This window comes from Emydura macquarii, unplaced genomic scaffold, assembly GCF_026122565.2.
Source record: "Emydura macquarii macquarii isolate MOO-44397 ecotype Brisbane River unplaced genomic scaffold, CSIRO-AGI_Emac_v2 contig_3451, whole genome shotgun sequence".
NCBI classification, from domain to species: Eukaryota; Metazoa; Chordata; order Testudines; family Chelidae; genus Emydura; species Emydura macquarii.
In genome coordinates, this window is record NW_027133588.1 from 1,545,723 (window position 1) to 1,564,354 (window position 18,632).

The window sequence follows — 18,632 nt, forward strand, 5'->3', positions numbered from 1 at the left end:
ATGTTTGCTGAAGAAAATTGAGCTCTTAGATGGCTTGGTAGAATATAAAGGTGACGTACTGAATGAAAATTTCCACATACAGGAAAAAAGCTATAGACAAAAGTAAAAAATACAGACTCAGGTAAAGTTAGCATATGTAATTCAATGCTTAAGCACCTACCAGAAAGGAGTTTGTTTCATTGAAATTATATCACAGTATATGGGGGGAAGGAATACTACAGGCAGAATGAAAGCAACAGGTAGTAAAACCGATAGGGAAACCTGGCAAATTACACACAAGATCTGATGCACATAAACTTATTGCCCTCACATTGTGTGTGGGGAAAATTATGGAAAGAATGATAAGTGAGAGATCAGTAGCTTACTGGGGGGAAAATGAAATGATAAACTGTGTACAAGGTGGTTTCAGGAAAGGAAGATGCACAGCTGATCATATTGTAAGATTAGAAACAGAAATACAAAAAACCAGGAGGAACAGAGTTTATGATAGCTGCCTTTCTGAACACTGAAAAAAGCTTAGGCCATGCTATGGAGAGAGAGCTTGCAGTATAAACTAGCTGCAATTGAAATTGGAGGAAAAATGTTCTTAAGTGATAGAACCCTACAAGTGGGGGTGGGGGTGGCTTTGTCGAATATTTATAAATTTACTAATGGCACTCCACTGGGGAGTGTTCTAAGCCCAACCCTGGGTAATATTATGAATAAAGGTCTCCCAGAGAGTGTATGCACAGGAAGAAGTATAAAGCTATTTGCAAATGACTGTTATATGGGCCAAACACAGAAGACTTGAGATGGCTGTAGAGAGAACCAATGAGGCTCTCCAGGGGATTTCAGAATGGGGAGATACTTGGGGATTTAAGTTCTCACTTGCTTAAAGCAAAGGGAATGATCTTCCAAAAAAAAAAAAAAAAAAGATTGGGAGGAATAGAACTTTTATCTCTATGCAGAAAAAATACAGGTAGTTCAAGATGTTACATTCTTAGTTTACCAAACATAACTCCTAACTGGGAAGAGTTATACTGGTAATATCAAGACGAAATGTAGAGATAGGATGAATCTGCTTAAAGGTATTGCTGGGAACATTTGGGGTGCAGTTAAGAACGTGATTGATTGCTGTATAGGGCATCACCAAGACCAGTAATAGATTATGAACGCCAAGCCTTTAATTCAGCGTCTAAATCAACATTAAAAATATTAGAGGTGATCCAAGCCCAAGTGCTGCAAATTGCATGTGATGTGAGTATTACGACTCTGTTGTGCATGTGCTGCAGGTAGCAACTGGAAAAGTGCCTGTAAATTTAAGGATGAAATGGTTAGATTTAACCTTTTGTGCTAAGGTTAATGGAAATAGTGGAGAGAAGAGTACTAAACGAATATACTAGGACTGCTGGGAATTAAGTAGACAAGAAGTAACTGGGCACCACAAACTCCCACATGCTAACAGGGTCAAAAGGTGGGTGAAAGACTTGGGTGGAAAGGAAGGTCTGGAAGAAATTAAAATCCTTGGTCATGGGAAATCAAACTCTAGCTGGATGGTTGTCTCTTCAGTTGTAGATTTGAAATTATATGATAAAACAAAGGGAAAAGAGCAGGACCATCAAATGTGGCAACTGATTTGAGTTTATACATGGGATCAGCATTGCCAAATATATAGTGATAGTTCTAGAGATAACAACACAGGTAAAGTGGGAATGGCCTTTTTTTATTCCTGAATTTGGAATGAAGAGATTTGAGACTGTCCAGTTTTGTGGACATGATGACGACCGAATTGATGGGCACTGACCTGGATAAGCGATGTATGCCCAATTATGACTGTTATCCTATCTGACTCTTTATCAGGTATGATGGTGATTGGAAAGGGAGCCTTGGAAAGCAAGAGTGATTTAGCACAATTGGGTATACATATAGTAATAGTGTGGATTCCGGTGCATGTCAGGATACTGGGAAATGAAATGGCAGATAAAGCAGCGAAAAATGCCCTAAAAAATGCGGAGGCTGATCTACAGATCCCTCTGAGTAAAGAGGACTTCAGAAGTTTGGTTGGGAGAACTTAAGGAATGGCAAGAACTATAGACCAAAGAGGAAGACAGGTTCTATGAAATATGTCCTAAACTTGAGCATAATGTATACTTAATAGCTGTGATAGAGGAAGTGACGTAACTAGATATAGAGTGCTAAAGGTCACCGTGATCTGACCGGTAACTTGTATTTACTAAACAAGCACAAAGAGAGTTTGTGGGACTCCTGCAAAGTCCAAGAAACAGTTGAGCATCTGCTGCGGCAGTGCAGGGAGAATTACAAAGTGTAAAGTTCTTTATGAAGAACTGAGATGCCGCAAGGTGGAGGAATAGAGCCTGCAAGGGCTGGTGAGAGTCCCAGGAAAGGGGACAAGCATTACAGAAACAATTCTTTGCTTTTTTAAGGCTACGGGACTAGGTGAGAGTTCAAGTGAGAACTGGGGTAGGTGGCGGCCAGAGCCTCACATGCGAGGCTGCTGCACCATAAAACGACCGGAAAAGAAAGGAAGAAGGGGTGGCAGGGAGGAAGACTGCAGTCACTGCCTAGTGTGGAGGAGAGTGGGTAAGAGATGACGAGTCCTAGGGGGAAGGGAAACCCTGGAATCCTGCCTGGGAATACAGACTATGGGAAGAACCTGAGAAATGGTGAAGTAGCCATAGGAAACAGGAGGTACCAGTCGTAACCCAGGGGTGGGCCAGGGGACAGAGAACAGAAGATATGAAGGAGCCCAGGGAAAGAGCAGCTGGGTTTGGGATTGCATAGACCCCTACCAGCCACTGGGACAGGGCACAGTCTGGGCAGTTGAATGGCAGATGGCCGGAGACAGACCATCCAGTGGGACTCTCATACGCTGAAAGAGGAAAACTACAGTGACCTGGCTGGAGTGCCAAGACACAAAGAGGAAGCAATCGAGTCCAGAGAGAGAGATGGGGAGAGCAATTGAAGGAGGGGGCATCAGACTGGCTGAGAGCTAAGCCCCAGATATGGCCACAAGGAGCTGCCACATCAGTGAGACCTCACTTACAGGGCCACCCGTGCATTTGGATCTAGAACTGGGCAGGTCAGGACTCTCTAGCCATGGCGGGTTCCCAGTCATTCTGCAGTATGCAGGTCCCTGCATGAATTCTGTTCTGGGCATGTGGGGAGGGTTGCTAGCAAGCACTGGCTCCATAGCTTCTTTCTGTTTGGTTTATCTGTTTGTTTGTAGCTCTCCACAGTGTTGCACAGCCCAGCCCCTCCCTGTCCCCAGAGCAAAATTACTTATTGATTTAGCCTTTCCTTATTACTCCCCATAATCCGCTGCCCTAGTCATGTTCACGAGCCAGCAGGAGGAGTGCTGGCGGCCAGTGATCTGTGAGCTTGTCTTGGAGGGGACAGCTTGTAGAGACAGGGATTTGGGCTTGGACGGAGCAGATAGCGACTCACTTTCAGGCTATTGGGGTTCTGTGCCAGGCTGAGCTTTTCTTGTCTCCTGCCATTGGCATTGATAGGACCAGCACGAGCAATGCCACAGCACAGTGGGGCTCTCTCTTTTCTGGTAGCTGCTGTAAGTGACATGCACGCTGTAGAGGCATTAGCCCCTCTTCCATCCATGAGACTCAAGGGCAGAGCATCTGCTGGGCCCACCTGCTGGGGCAAGGGACGGGGAGGGTGTAACAGCAGTCTGGAGGCATGAAGACATCACAGCTGCAGCTCCGAAAGAGACAGACCAGCCTTTCTGCATTATTGGCTCCACCAGAGTACAGGAGAGCATCAGATTGCTTCCTGGGCCTGGTGCGTCTAGGCTAGGAAAGGAGACAGTGAGCTGCAGCAGGAGCACAGGCAGACTAGGGGTGGGGGGGAAGAAGATGTTTGTGATATCCCTCCCCTTTGGTGTCCAAGGATTTTTCATTAGGGTCCCTTCATCAAGCCCCATCTTGTCTATATTGGGTTGCATTAGAAAGTGAAGGGACTGATGTGTTTGTGCCTGTGCAGACGAGTGAATGCACCGCTTTATAACAGGATGTTTATCAGGAGGGTGTGTGCACGTTAGTATATGGATATACATCTATCAGAAGTATGCATTATCCTGGTACTCTTTACGCACTGGAGAAGGCAGAGTTTGGGTACAGATCCAAACAGTTTCAGGAGTATTTGGATTCAAGGATTCTTGTTTGACTCCGTATAGACACTACAATGAACCTTGCATCTAGATCTGGATTTAGATGCAAACCTCCCCAAAGTTTGGGTCTGTTTGGATCAAGGGATTGGGGCCTATCCCATGTCTAACAGAAACCCGAGTGTTGCCATACCAGGAAAGACTGGCACTCTATCTAGCGTGATGTCCCTGGGTCTGATCCTGCACTGTGCTAAGCACCTTCCCCTCCCACCTTGCAGGATGCTGGGTCCTGAAATAAAGAAATCAATACATCCCTTGACTCCTCTCACATAAAACATCTCATAGTTCAATACTGTTTCAGGAGGCAGTGGGCATATTTCTTCCTGACCACAGCTGGTGATGATCTTTTGCCCTGATGCATATGGACTGGTGATTTGAATGTGAATGGATGTTCTCAAAAGGGACTGATGGATTCACCAATTTATTTAATTCAGTTACTGGGCACCTATTGCCAGGCATCTAAGCACTGCCCAATACCTACATTTTAAAAAAGAAAACCCTAGACATTACAAAAGTTGAAGAAGAACCAAGTAGCCCTAATAAACTGTCTGAGAACATCAGAAATCTGGCATGCGGGCAAGCCACCATTGCTCACCACAGGGATCAATTAACATGGCCTGTGTATGCAGGAGGTCAGACTAGGCGATTGAATGGGTCCTTCTGGCCTAAAAATCCATGAAACTCTGAACATGAGGAACAGGGAGAAAAGGAAGCGGGTGATTAATGCCAAAGGCTTAGTGGATCTCTAAATAATCAAGACTAGGCCAGCTGAAAGCCAGGTTTTCACTGGTGCTTTTCTCTATCTAGGGACATTGTATGGCCCTCATCACAGCACTATCTGAGTAACTGTCATCAGTGGCTTCTTGCCCTCCCAAACTTCAGGGAGGTGGGAAGTGGTGCAGGTGAAAGTTTTCAACAAAAACTTCTTAAAGGGAAAAATGCGGATTCATGTTGACTGAGACATTTTGCGAATTTGTGTTGATTTTTGGCAAATTACTTTGATCGACAATAAAACTTACAAAATTTTCTGAAAATGTTTCAACTTTTAGATTCAAAACGATCTTTTCATTTTGAAATTACTCCCCATTTAAAAGTGAAATTAGAGGTAGAGGGGGAAGCTTGATCACAGCAACATGTTTCGTTTTGGGGCAAAGGGAATGGTTTGTTCGACCTACAATGACTTTTCGATTTGCCAAATGTTTTTAAAAAATTCATTTGGGGTTAAACTGAATTTAATGTTTTTTTAATTGTATTTTTCTGAGTTCTGAGTGAACCAAAAATCCCCATTATTTGCCCAGCTATAGCAGGAAGAATTACCCCAGTTTAGAGATGAGGAACTGAGGCCCTGTGTACATTAAATGATTTGCCCAAGTGTGACTCGGACTTTTGTGCCCACTGGCAGAGGGCATGCGGTGCTTAAGGGTTTGTAGGAATTCCCTGGGTCTGTAATTTGCCAAAAAATGTCATGGGCAGTCTAGAATGAAAGCCTGTGTCTCACTGATCATCATAATCATTGTGAGATGTATGCACGGAAAATAGGTTAGGAGTTATGTCTACATCCTAAAAGTTATGTTCTCTAGGTCTGTGAGTTAAGACAGGTCACCGAAAGGTGATCCACGGGGAAAGAGAAGCTAATGTCACTCCGGCGGATCAGGTGTGTGCTGAATATCATGTGGTTCACAATGGATGCCCATTTACAGTCTCTGCAAAATGCTAATCAATAGAACGCTGGATGCAGGAAAAAGCAAAAGCAGGAGGGGTGATTCTGCTTAGGAGTAAAGACAATGAACTTTTGTCAGCAAACCCTGGCATATTCTCTCCCTAGAACGGCCTTAGAGAAGCAGGTCAGAAAGGCTTCTGGAGCTGCCAGGATACCCCTTTTCTCCTCCTCCCTCAGCTATCGCCCAGCTTCATTCCATCTGGAACAATTTACCAAGGGTCGTGGTGGATTCTCCATCACTGGCAATCCAGATTGGATGGTTTTCTTAAAGATCAGCTCTATGAATTATTTGGGGCAGTTCTCTGGCTTGTGTTCTCTTGTCAGTTGGCTTGCGTATTTGTGTGTTCTTTTCATGTACTTTCCCAGCTCTGTAGAGAGAGCTGCTTCAGCAGGTCCTGATAATACTACCCAGTGTGATTAAGTGCTGGAGGCTTAAATGTCGTTGCCTCGGTAGCGCTGTTTAGGCTGCTCACTGCTTCTCTCCTTGAAGCTTCAGTGTTGTTAGTAGATAGTGCAGCATGTTACTTCAGCAGGCCTTGAGTTTACTCATAAAGACCACAGGCACGGTTCAATGACAAAAGCACTCAGCCAGGTTTATTGCTGTCAAGACACAGTCCTAGCACCCTGGCTTCATGGTTATAGGTCTGCTAACACGGGTGCTCTGAGGCAATGAATGGTCCAGTCAGCAGCAGAATTCTCCATTGCCCCCTTGGTTGAACAAAGAATTAAGGCGAAGTACCCCAACATTTATAAACTAAAACAACCAACCAACATATACCACTTACACACTACCTTCTGTAATTCATCACATCTGTTTGTTACCTCCCCTTCTTCCTGATATCTTGGGCAAAATGTCCTTATTCTTTGTTGTCAAACCATCTTATCTTTGTACTAGACAGTTGTACTAGGTAGAATATATTTATCTAAATATCTGCACTACACTAACAACAACTTTGCCAAGTTCATGTACTGGACAGTGACCCTGTAAGCATCCGCTTTAATACACGGCCTGATTTTGGTTCACAGCCTCTGGCTCAGGTCTCAGATCTTGCACCAGGCCCAGTGCTCTAGGCTTTCTCTCCACTAAAGGTTCGATGGGTGGTCAGACTAGAGGATCACACTGGTCCCTTCTGGCCTTAGAATCAAGAAATCCGCTACATTCACCCCTGTAACTTGTTACACTGAACATGGGTGTTCATATTAATGGCAGGTAGGGTGTGAGGGTCTGGCTCAGTGATGGGGCATAGGGGGGTGGCCAGGCCAGGATGTGGCTGGATGTTCTTGGGAGGGAAATGGGCTGTGCTTTGTGGAGCTGCTTTCGAATCCTGATGTTGTTGTTCCGAGAAACACGTGACCCTGCGAGGTGAAATGGCGGCAGGATCAGCATCTCTAATAAGTTTAGTTGGTTCCTAACAGCAAGTAAAGAACCTGCCAGGTTTGAAATAAAGTGCCCTCATTATCTCCGCTAGCCGGACTGGCTCCCCTCTGCCCCCCTCATTCCCCAGCCCTATCCGCTCAGCTCATTTTAATCATAATTTGTTAGGCACTCCAGGGTGATAGCCTATCTGCAATATTAAGACACATGTAATGGAGTATACATAGATACACATTCCACTCCCCCAGCCCCCTAAATCAGATAGAGTCCATAGTGGAAAAGGCTGATAAACCCCGCAGGCAGCGGTGAGGTGGACCAATTTAATTAATTCTTATCATTTCTGACAGAGGCAGAGAGCGCTGGGGAGGGAGAGGGATCTCCTCGGGTTAGCCGGCAAACCTGTCTCCATTACTGCCCTCAGAGCGGGGAAGAAAACAGCTCCATCAAAGAAATGAAGGCAGCAGGCTCCCCACCCTCCAGCCCCCATGCCGAATGTGTGAAATTGACTAGGCAGGAGGGCTCACGGGAAGCAGCCTGTGGGCTGGTGAAAGCACTGATGTAATCCCAGAGAGAGTAAGGATCTGGGGTGGGAGGATGGTCTGGTGGCTGGAACCCACGGTGAGCTGGGTTCTGTTCCTGACTCCGGAGTGCACTTGCTGGAGGGCTATGGGCAGTCTTCAGAGGCGTTGCCACTGACTGTCAAAGTAAGGGGAGCTGTGGCTGCAGAGTGCTCCTGAAAATCAGCCCCACCAACCTCTGTGAATCCTCCACTGACCAGCTAAGCCAATCTGAATCCAGAGTGTCCCCAAACTTCTGACCCCACTGCTTTACAGAGACCACACCTGCTTCTGGCAATCTCTACGCCTCCCCACCTCCACTAGGCTGCCAGCCTGCGCCCCACCCTCCGATCCCCACAATACCTCACACATCAGTCTCATCACATGGTGCAACTTCTTATTTTCATGTTTAGGAACATATATTTTAAAAACTAGTAGCCTAACTTGTGTGTATGGCCCTGGCACCCAACTGCACGCAGCTCCGGCACCAGGACACACAAGGGGGCAGCACCCATGTGAACCAGCCGCAGCACTGGGGACGGGTGCAAGGGGTGGGGAGTGTCCAAGTGCACAGAGTGAGGGACAGATCAGATTTCAAGTGCCCATCTGCTTGTGCAAATGTAAGACTTGCACACAGGTGCTGAGTCTTCCCGTCCTCTCCCACCCTTCCAACGAGGTGATTTTGGGGGAGGAGAGAATAAATCCAAGTTTGCCTAGCCCTGCACCACCCAGCCTGGGAAGCAGCCTGTCTCCAGCACCCCTTCTCCCCCACCCTTATTTCCTCCTCTGGTCGTCTCTCCTCTCCTTGCCCTCTGCATTCTTCACTCCCCTTGTCTTTCATCTCGATGTGCCTCTCCTGCTCCATTCACAGCCATTAGGGCACCCATTTGAAGTGAATTATGATGACAGCTTGTTTGCTACTCTCTGTGGCTCAAGGCCTTGCATGAATTTGTGTGGTGTCCTTCTTGGCTGAGCGTCCCAGCCCATTAGCTCAGGGTTTTCCCACCAGATGACCCTCCTTTTCTGGGCCTCAGGGCTCCATCTGCTCATGGTGGGAACTGAGCAATATTTGGAGAAAGATCCAGACTTGTCCATTCTGGCCTGGAAATAAGTGATTTGTACAAAAAGTTATGAGCAGTCCCCAGAGTTTAGCAGAAGAAAAAACATCAACCTTCAGTTTCCTGCTTAGAGGTTTTGAATCATCAAAATCCAGGCAGCTAAATGAGTCCAAACACTGAAAAGATATAAATATCCATTGGTAGGTATTTGAAGTAAATATAAATAAAATAAACTAGACTCCACTGCCTAGTCCAAGGCTATAAAGGCCTGAAATTTATCAGGCTCTTGCCGGTACCCACGTAGTATACAATTACATGAGCCTTTCCAGAAATATTTTCAATATCATTTCGGTGGCATTTATCTTAACCCTTGTTCTGATCAGCTTTGCAGCAAGAAGAGCAATGCTGGGTTAGCTACTCAGATACTATAGTGATGCGGCCAGCAGAAGGATCCAGAGAGAGGAACAGGTAGATGCCCATCTGGGGAAGGAAATTACAGCAGGGAGCAGCTAATGTTCTCATGCAGAGATCTAGCATGTGTTAGCATCATTCTTGAATCTCTGCCTCCTCCAAGGTCTAGAAACTTCAAAGCATCCTGAAATGTGTTTTAGACCCAGTACAGTGTCAGGGTGTCATGAGCGGCTGCTGATTTAACAACCATGGTGAATCTTGCCCGATGAAGTTAAGTGGTGATGGGAGGATGCCGCATTCTGACACTGTGTTTGTTTGGAAGGGCAAACTTTTAAAGGTGGACACCCTGGAGCCACACATCCAGCATTTCTGTCAGCGTGAGTTATTCACCCAGCTCAAAGCGGTGCTTCCAATGAACTGGCGTTTCTCCAGGTGTCTCAGGAAAGCAGAGGGGGAGAGATGGGAAAGAAGAAACTCTCCTTGTGGCATTAAAGTATGTCAGTGACTGCTCAACTGCTCTGCCAAGTGGGGTGCTGCTGTTTTGTCTGCCTTGCCTGCCACATCCTCTGAAAAGGAAAGTGGCACCTGGCACACCCCTCTCAGATTAGTGGGCACACACCAATAGCACAGGGCATCCCTTGCAGACAGAATTCATCCAAACCTCCTACCAGGCACGGGGGGAGATTACCTGGGCAGCCTCCTCTCCCCCCTGTTATAAAGCTGTTTGGGCCAAACCTTCAGTGCTGGCCTCTGTTGTTGTGGCAGGTACAGCTGACTATGCCTTCAAGTGGGCACCGATCTATTTTGCACATACTCTGAGCCATTTGTAGGCCAGATCCTGGCCCACTGCTCTGCTTGCTTTGCGTGACTACAGTGACCCAAGACAACCTGGCTTTTCCAGCTACCAGAAAACTCCTCCTATGTAAGGGCAACCCTGGGGTGGTGTTGAATTGATGGAGCAGCTGTACACCAACCCATCCTGGCCTTCAGAGTAGGGGTGTGACCGGATAATTGCCAAGGTGACTCTGGCTGTTCATGGCAGGCATGAGTTAGAGCTGCCATAATTTATGCTGAGGACTGGACAGGTCCTGGGAGCCACAAAGATGATATACAGCTGAGAGACTGGACCTGCCTGTGCCCACTGGTCTGTGGGGCAGCTAGCAATCAGACTGGTCTCAGCTATCAGACTGACAAAGAGGGGCACATCCTCTTTCCCAAACACAACCACTGCTACATGCAAACCAGACAGGATCAAAATGAAAGCCGGTTTGGGTCTAGCATTTGTTCCTTTGTTTGGAGTGAATACATTTAGGAAAAGGGGTTGTTTTTTACTCTGATCTAGGTGTTCTGTCTCTATTTTGCACCCCTGATGCACTTCTACTCACAGATGGGCTGAGCCTCACTCGCTGGGACTGAGACTCACTTGGTTTTGGTTTTTTGTTATTTTTTTTTAATTGCTCTTTGAAACCACTGTTGTATGAATCTCTGCTACTCCTCTGGTGGCCCTCCCTGAAGGAGGTGGAGGAAAGTGGAGAGTCTTGTGCTAACAGGCTGGAAGAAGGAGAGTGTCAGAGATTCTCTTAGTAGATGGATGCAGTGAAGATCCTCCCTTAGCAGCTTATGCTCCTGGCTGTGAGTTTTATAGGTGGAACAGTTGTTCTCATAAAACTGCTTGAAGAAGCACTAATGTCAATCCGATGTCTGACATATAATCACGAGTGTGCCTGCATGTGTGTATGGCTTGTGTGTATGCATACCTCTCTATGGAGATCTGTATGTGTGGTGCTGTATCAGCCAGTGGTAAGGAATGGTGGTGATGAAGCCTCAGAAAGGTTGCAGAGCTGATTTGGATCAGCACCCAAAAATGTATATGCGCCCCTGTGAACTATCTGAACCTCTCTGAGGTTGCAAAATTGGATTAGAGATCTGAAAGAAGAGGTTGAGAAATTTCGGTATTTCTGGCACCAATCCTAGCCAGATTTAAATGGAGAATTTGAGCTACTTTGGAAGTTGTGGTTTGGGGCTGAAATCAGAGGTGAGGATTTGAATAGCCATGTGAAAATTTCAGAAGCTCCAAAATTTCATTTGAGTTCATTTTTTGAAATGGATGAAGATTCAACAGCATTCACAGCTTTTCCCAAGCTCATCACTAGTAAAAATATAGGCGCTGCTAATGTAAGAAAGTGATTATTTGGCTTTCTGCCCCTAGGGCTAACTCAGATTCACCAGGATACAGAATGGAACAACACAGGCATCTCTGGGAATGCTGGTGCAGGTTCAAACATGCAGGCCATTTATAGTGTCTCTGAAATATTTCTCTGATATATGGGATAGGTACAGACAGCAGAGGACACAGGGCCATGAATGACTTGATGTCTCCCTAGAGACTCAGTTAACCTTCTGTAGAGATGAGATTTATCACTACATGTGCAGGTGAGGAGTCATTAGTATCCCCTAATGAAAATGTACCTGATCTGGAGGCAGCCACTCCCTGTCTGAAATGTACACATCTGCCCTCTGTTTGCCAGAGATCCACAGATGGCAGGGGAGAAGATCACAGCTGGGCAAGAAATTCATGCAGATTAGAAAACACACACGGACTTAGACCCTCCTCCCTTGACTGCAGTGGGAACTTTGACCAACAGCAGCATCTGACCCCCTTGTACGTGTAGGTTATTTTATTGCACATGAGGGTGTACAGACTATAAACACAACTTTGGACCTCCATTCTCCTCCCACACCAACCTGTATGCTGGTGTAACCCCACTGACTTCTCTGGAGCTGCTCCTGATTTAACCCGCATAAGGGAGAAAAGAATCAGGCCATTTGTGCATATTTTTGCTGTATGCACAACATTTCTGAATTAAGTTAGATGAAGATCAATGACTCAGGTCCTAATGTTCCTGGCCTCCTGAGCAGCTTGGGTTTTTATTTTTCTTTTTTTTATCATTGGCCATTGCATTTCCATCTAAATCTGACCATAGTTCATTTTCATTTGACATATTAATCTATGCCTTTTCTTGTAAAGTTAATTCATCCATGTATGATGACAATATTGTGTAACCTGCACCATGCCAAGAATATTTTACATTCTTTTGAATAGCAATGAACGACACGCCACTCGATTGAAGGTGCCCATCTCTTTCTGCGATGAATCTAGTGACTCTCTTTAGAGTTTTGTTCTAGTCAGCTGGGATGGAGTTTGGGGATTGAAACAAGAGTCAGTCAGTTGCTAGCATTGCAGGCAGTAAGCGCCGTCACCTGAAAGATGAATTTGAGGCCATTAATTTATTACCTGAGGGGAGGCATGTCAGAAAGTCATAGAAACTGGAGGTGGAAATGATCTGGTGGGCTATCAGGCCATCTGCTGACAAAACAGGCTACTCACAGTTGTTTTCTCCAGTTTTACATGACTCAAGCAATGGGTCTTCCATTGCATCTCTTGGGCAATTATGCCCCAGTCTAACACATCTCAGAATCAGGGCAATTTCCTTGCTATCCAGCCTAAATTTTCCTTTGCTCAGTTTTACCTCATTACTTTTAATTAGGGCTGTCAAACAATTAAAACAAATAATCACAATGAATCACAGTTATAATCACACTGTTATCCAATAACAGAATACCAATTTACATTTATTATAAATAGTTTTGGATGCTTTTCTACATTTTCAAATATATTGATTTCAGTTACAACACAGAATACAAAGCATACAGTGCTCACTTTATATTATTTTTGACTACCCATATGTGCACTGTGGTTTTAAAAAAAAAAAAAAAAAAAAAAAAAGAAATAGTATTTTTCAATTCACCACATACAAGTACTGTAGTGAAATCTCTAGCATGCAAGTGCAACTTACAAATGTAGAATTATTATTTTTCCATAACTGCACTCAAAAATAAAATAACATGAAACTTTAGAGCCTACCAGTTGAAGCATGAAGGGGCATACAAATGTTTAGCATATCTGGCATGTAAATACCTTGCAACGCAGGCAAAAATAGTGGCATGCAAATGCCTGTTCTTGTTTTCAGGTGAGGTTGTAAATAAGAGGTGGGCAGCATTGTCTCCCATAGATCTAACAAACTTGGTTGTCTTAGTGACTGGCTGAACAAGAAGCAGGACTGAGTGAACTTGTCTGAGGTGAACAGAAAAATACTTTTTCTTTTGTTTATCATTTTTCCAGTGAAAATATTTGTAATAAAAATAATATAAAGTGAGCACTGTACACTTTGTATTCTGCGTTGTAAAAGAAATCAGTATATTTAAAAATGTAGAAAACATCAACAAATATTTATTATAAACTTAAATTGGCATTCTGTTATTGTTTAACAGTGCAATTAAAACTGAGATGAATCACTATTTTTTAATCTAGTTGATTTGTTTTGTGTTTATCGCATACATTAACTGCAATTAATTGACAGCCCTATTTTAACGTATTGCGATTATTATTTGTATTACAGTGATAACTAGACAGCCCAACTGAAATCAGAACCTCATTGTGCTAGGAGCTGGACACACACAGTAAGAGACAGTTACTTCCCCAAAGATTTTGCAATCTAAACAAAGGGTGGAAGGGGAAACTGAGGCACGGAACAAGGAAGTGACTTGCCCAAGATCACCTAGCAGGACAGTGGCAGAACTGGGAATAGACCCCAAGTCTCTTCATGGCCACTTCAGTGCCCCCATTTGCTAATGAACTCCTGCATTGCACCCGGAAGCAGAATATGGGACTCAGGTGATATGTATCAGTCTTGCCTTAATAAGTGGGTAGCCACATTCAGCCCTGCCTGGAGCTTCCATACTGACTTTAAAGGTAGCTGTAAGCAGAGTGAACTGGCTTCCTGTGGAGGTCATGGAATCCCCGTCACTGGAAGTGTTTAAGAACAGGTTGGACAAACATCTGTCAGTGTTGCTCTAGGTTTACCTGGTCCTCTCTCAGCCCAGGGAGCTGGACTAGATGACCTCTCGAGGTCCCTTCCAACCCTACACGTCTCTGATTAGCCCAGCCTGAAGGGGATGAAGGATGATGTGGGAAGCCCCTACCTCAGGCAGGGAAGACTGAAATCTCCAGACCAACCAAAGATGGTAAAGGACACCGCTGGGTACCAGGGGATCTAGGAGCAGCAATAGATCCACTAAGCTGCCCAGACGCTGAACTACTGAGGCAAAAGCATGCTGCTCTCCGTGGCCAGACTGATGGGCTTTGCAGTGAGCTAATGCAAACGTTGTGTTCAGTGCCTCAGGGGCACCCAGCACAGACAGGAAATGTGCTGCTATGTCAGGAAAATGTTATGGGGTGGTGTGGATGTCGTGTATCTCTTGGACAGTTGAAATGTGGACTAGCTCTCCTTAGGGATGTGCTGGGACTGTAGCCCTGGATCCAGACACTCCTAAACTCAGGGACGGCATGGATCTTGACCCAGACTTTGTGGCTCAGGGCCCATTCCCTGTTCTCTTGGGAATAACATCAGGAAGTGATCTATGCTGTGGAATGTGGCTGGTACCTGGGGTGTGTCTGATGGGGTTTGGGAAGGACTCTGTTGTCAGGCAGCCCAAGAAATGGTCTAGTAGGACAGGATGGGGTCTAGCAACTCCTGAGTTCTTACCACAGCTTTGATGCTAATAGGCAGGCCACTTAATCACATCTGTGCCTTGGTTTCCCCATCTGTAAAATAAGGCTAATAATCCCTCCCTCCCTCCTGTGGCTGTTGGGAGGATGTTTACAGATGCAGGTTCCTTATAAGAGTTAAGTGTGATTTATTACTGCCACTAGTAGCTATGAGGCAACTGCCTCTCCAAATCCAACAGAGGGCTAGTGAGTTGGGAGGTGAGAGCTGTGTCCCTGGCAGACAGGTCCGTGTGACCATCAAGAAGCTAATCCCCTTGCTCGTATGCCCTGTGTGCCAGCTAGGCTGGCTTTCTCCTTCCTCTCCTGTGCATTTCCTTTGCAGCACACCAAGCACAGACAGTTTCTAGCACAGCCACAAGCTGACTGTATCCAGCTCTCAGGTGATTGCTTTGTCAGTGTGGGAAAGTTCAAATGGGACTGCTTCGCTAGTGCTCCGAATTGAAAACACATGCAAATCTCCCCAGTTGCTGGCCTCCTTCAGTAAACAGCCAGAAGATTCCAGTGGCTGGTAAGTCCACAGATGTGTAGGTAGTAGACCTGGCTCCATGCTGTCCTGGTGCTGGGCTGTCAGGAGCAGGCCTGCTAGTCTCAGGTCCTGTTTAGAGTTGCTTTCAGTTATCTGTGGGAAGTTAGGTTTTTGGTGCGTGGCTTGAATGTATGCAGATCCTGGCCTTGGCATACATCCTGAGGAATTCTTTCTCAAGGCAGTAGAGGCTGTGAGTGTTTCTCCAGACCCATGGCCCTCTATGGGAGGACTGGCCAGTGTGATGTTATGTTCATGGCACACAAACAGAGCAGTTAGTTAAAAACATAAAGGAAAGTTGTAACATAACAGTTTTCTTAGAATCCAAATCCTAACACAGAAGAACCAAAACCAGAGAGAGACAAAGCAGGCTGCTCCCAAAGGCAGCAAGGAACAAGTCAGCCACCTTGCTCTAGACTGGCTCTTTACAGACTGATTGCTGAAGACCCTGATTGTACACTTCCCTGCAGAACCCCCTAGCTTGCAAGCAGGACCAGGAAAACCCCTGAGAGTTTGAAGTGACAGCTTATAATTTTAACACAGTTTTCAATACACCACATAGTGGGAGTCCACCTACCCCTGCCTCTGCTCCAGCATGTCCCCAAATCTTCACAGCTCTGCAGTGCTCAGGGCCATATGACAGAACAGCAGGGGAGAAGGAACTTGAATTGACTCTAGATAAATCAGGAGAGTGTCCAGAAATACTGCGTCACCACGGATATAGGATGAGCTGGGGAGAAGGAAGAGGTTTGTGTGGAAAGGGGAAGTGAAAATAAGCTCTTGGGGATGGGGTGTGTGTCAAATTCTCCTCTCTGCTGTGGAGTTGCTCCAGATTTAAACCAGTATTGATGGAAAGCAGAATTTGGCTCTAGGTGAGAGAATAATTGGAGGAAATTTCCAAGGGTGAGGTGACATGGGCCTGTTCCTGGGGGAGCTGCCGAGATGACACTTGTTGGGCAGATGGCAAGGTGAAAATTTGAGGCTTGATGAGGCAGGAAGGGAATGTTTCCAGAGAGAGGTGCAGAGCCCAGTTCAGAGGTGTTGTGGAAGGTGATGTGAGTTCAAGCCCCACATGCTGCCCTGCAGCTGTTTATACCCACCTTAGCCACGTGTACGCTTACATCCCACCCGGCTTTAACTTTCACTTTCTTCCCGCTCCTTGGCATGCACAAAACACCCACCTAGTTTCCCTTACTCATTGGTGGAGCAGATGTAAGTCGGTCGCGAGGAGTGAGCCTGGCACATGGACCAAGAGATGGCAATGTGCCACCCTGATTCTGGGGCTGCCAGGGGCTAGTTCAGCTCTCAGCACAGGCTACAGCAGCCTCAGGGGGTGATCTGACTTGCTCCCAGGCTGCCACAGCTCTAGTGGGAATGGCAGGGGCATGAGAATTTCCCAGCCACATCCCTCCTCTCCAATGGTCTGTCCCAGAGCGCTGCGCCAAGAGCTCCTACTGATGATGACAGCTCTGCACCAGCCAGGTCATCCCCCTACACGGGGGGCCTTTCCTGGGAGGGCCACACACCTGCTTTGTGCTAGCTAAGATGGTGCAGAGAGTCCACAGCCTTTGGGTGAGCTTCCCCCAAGGAAGTATAAGGGAAAGGGGTGTGAATTACTCTCTGAATTTGACCCCAGACTGACACATGGTGGCATGTTCTTGGAGCAGCAGCTTTCTGTTCCCAGTTGGCTAGCCCTGCTTGCAGTGGCCTCGTAATGTTTGTTTTGGAGCTTGGCCTGTTCGTCTTGTAATTTATGACCCAGCACCAAGTCATTTGTTTTTAGGATGTGATTATCTCAGGGCTCAGTGAGTTGCTTGTGTAACCTGGTTCCAACACCCCCCACTCCAGGGCTTTGGTGCAACAGCTCTTTTACTAAAAATACACTTTGGAGGAGAGGAGGAGGGCAGGAAACCTGGAAAGGATTTTGCTTTTAATTAAAGGTGTTGAGTGCATGTATTCTGGAGTGTGGTGGGATTTTATCAAACCAGAACTGAAAAGTTCTTAACTTCCTGGCCGCCGGGATAAGGCACAGAGCTGTTCCGATCAGTATCCCAGGCCTTGTTAATTCCACTGCGATCCATTTATCAGGCACCGCACCCACACAGACAGTGAAATGAGGCAAGAGACTGCAGCTCCTGTAGGGAAATGGCTGATTTTGAGAGAGAGGACCCCAGGCCAGCCACAAGCCAGTATGGTGTGGATTGTAAACCCAGGTTGCTCACTGCCTGTGGGAAGAGGTAGTTCCAGCGCTGGGAGCCGGCTGGTGGAGCAGTGTGAGCAAATCCAGGACCCAAACAGCACTGGTTGTGAACTAACCTTCCTTCTAGAGTCAGCCACGAGGTGACTGAGACCCAGTGTGATTCTGCCCAACATCTTCTAGACAGAGTGGCTCAGAGCAAACTTTGGCTCCTCTCATATTCAGCTCTAGTTGATCTGCAGTGCCCAGGCTGGAGCTTCAGGGGATCGGATGGACTTGTGGTTAGGATATTGGCCTGGGGCTCTTGAGACCTGGGTTCAGCTTCTGTCTTCCCCGGACTCTGTGACCTTGAGCAAGTGGCTTCCATTCTCTGTGCCTCAATTGCCCAATAATCGTCCCTCCATCTGTCTTCTCTATTTCAATTATAAGGTCTTCAGGGCAGTTGTCTCTATACAGCACCTAAGTTATACTTGTAAAGGAAAAGACTAGCAGGATCTTATTCAGGGGGACAAGGCAATATGCCACGTTTATTATGAGAAAAACACAATTATGTTAATGGCTAGTATCTAGTACTGACACACACACACACACACACACACTCCAAATATTCTGCAGTTCGTCAGATATAGTTACCCGTCCTGATTGTTGCTTGAGATCGTAGCTTGAGTTAATTGCTGGTGTTTGCAGCTCATGGCGGCTACCTGGCCAGGGAAGCCAGGCACGAGGGAGAGCAGGGTCTCTGTCGGGCACGCACAGATGCTCTTTGATGCTATGCAGAACATTACCCAAAGCGTTACAATCTCACCCATTCTTTTATAGGTTTTAAATTTGATGTGTCTGAGTCCTGCTATGTCACGCTGCCTCAGGGCTCCTGTGTGATCATTGATCACCAGTCAATTACAGACATGGTTTTCATCTTGTCTTGATTATATTTCTTTTCTTTCTGGAGTGGATCCTTCTTCCTTTTTCAGGGATTTGTCTGCAT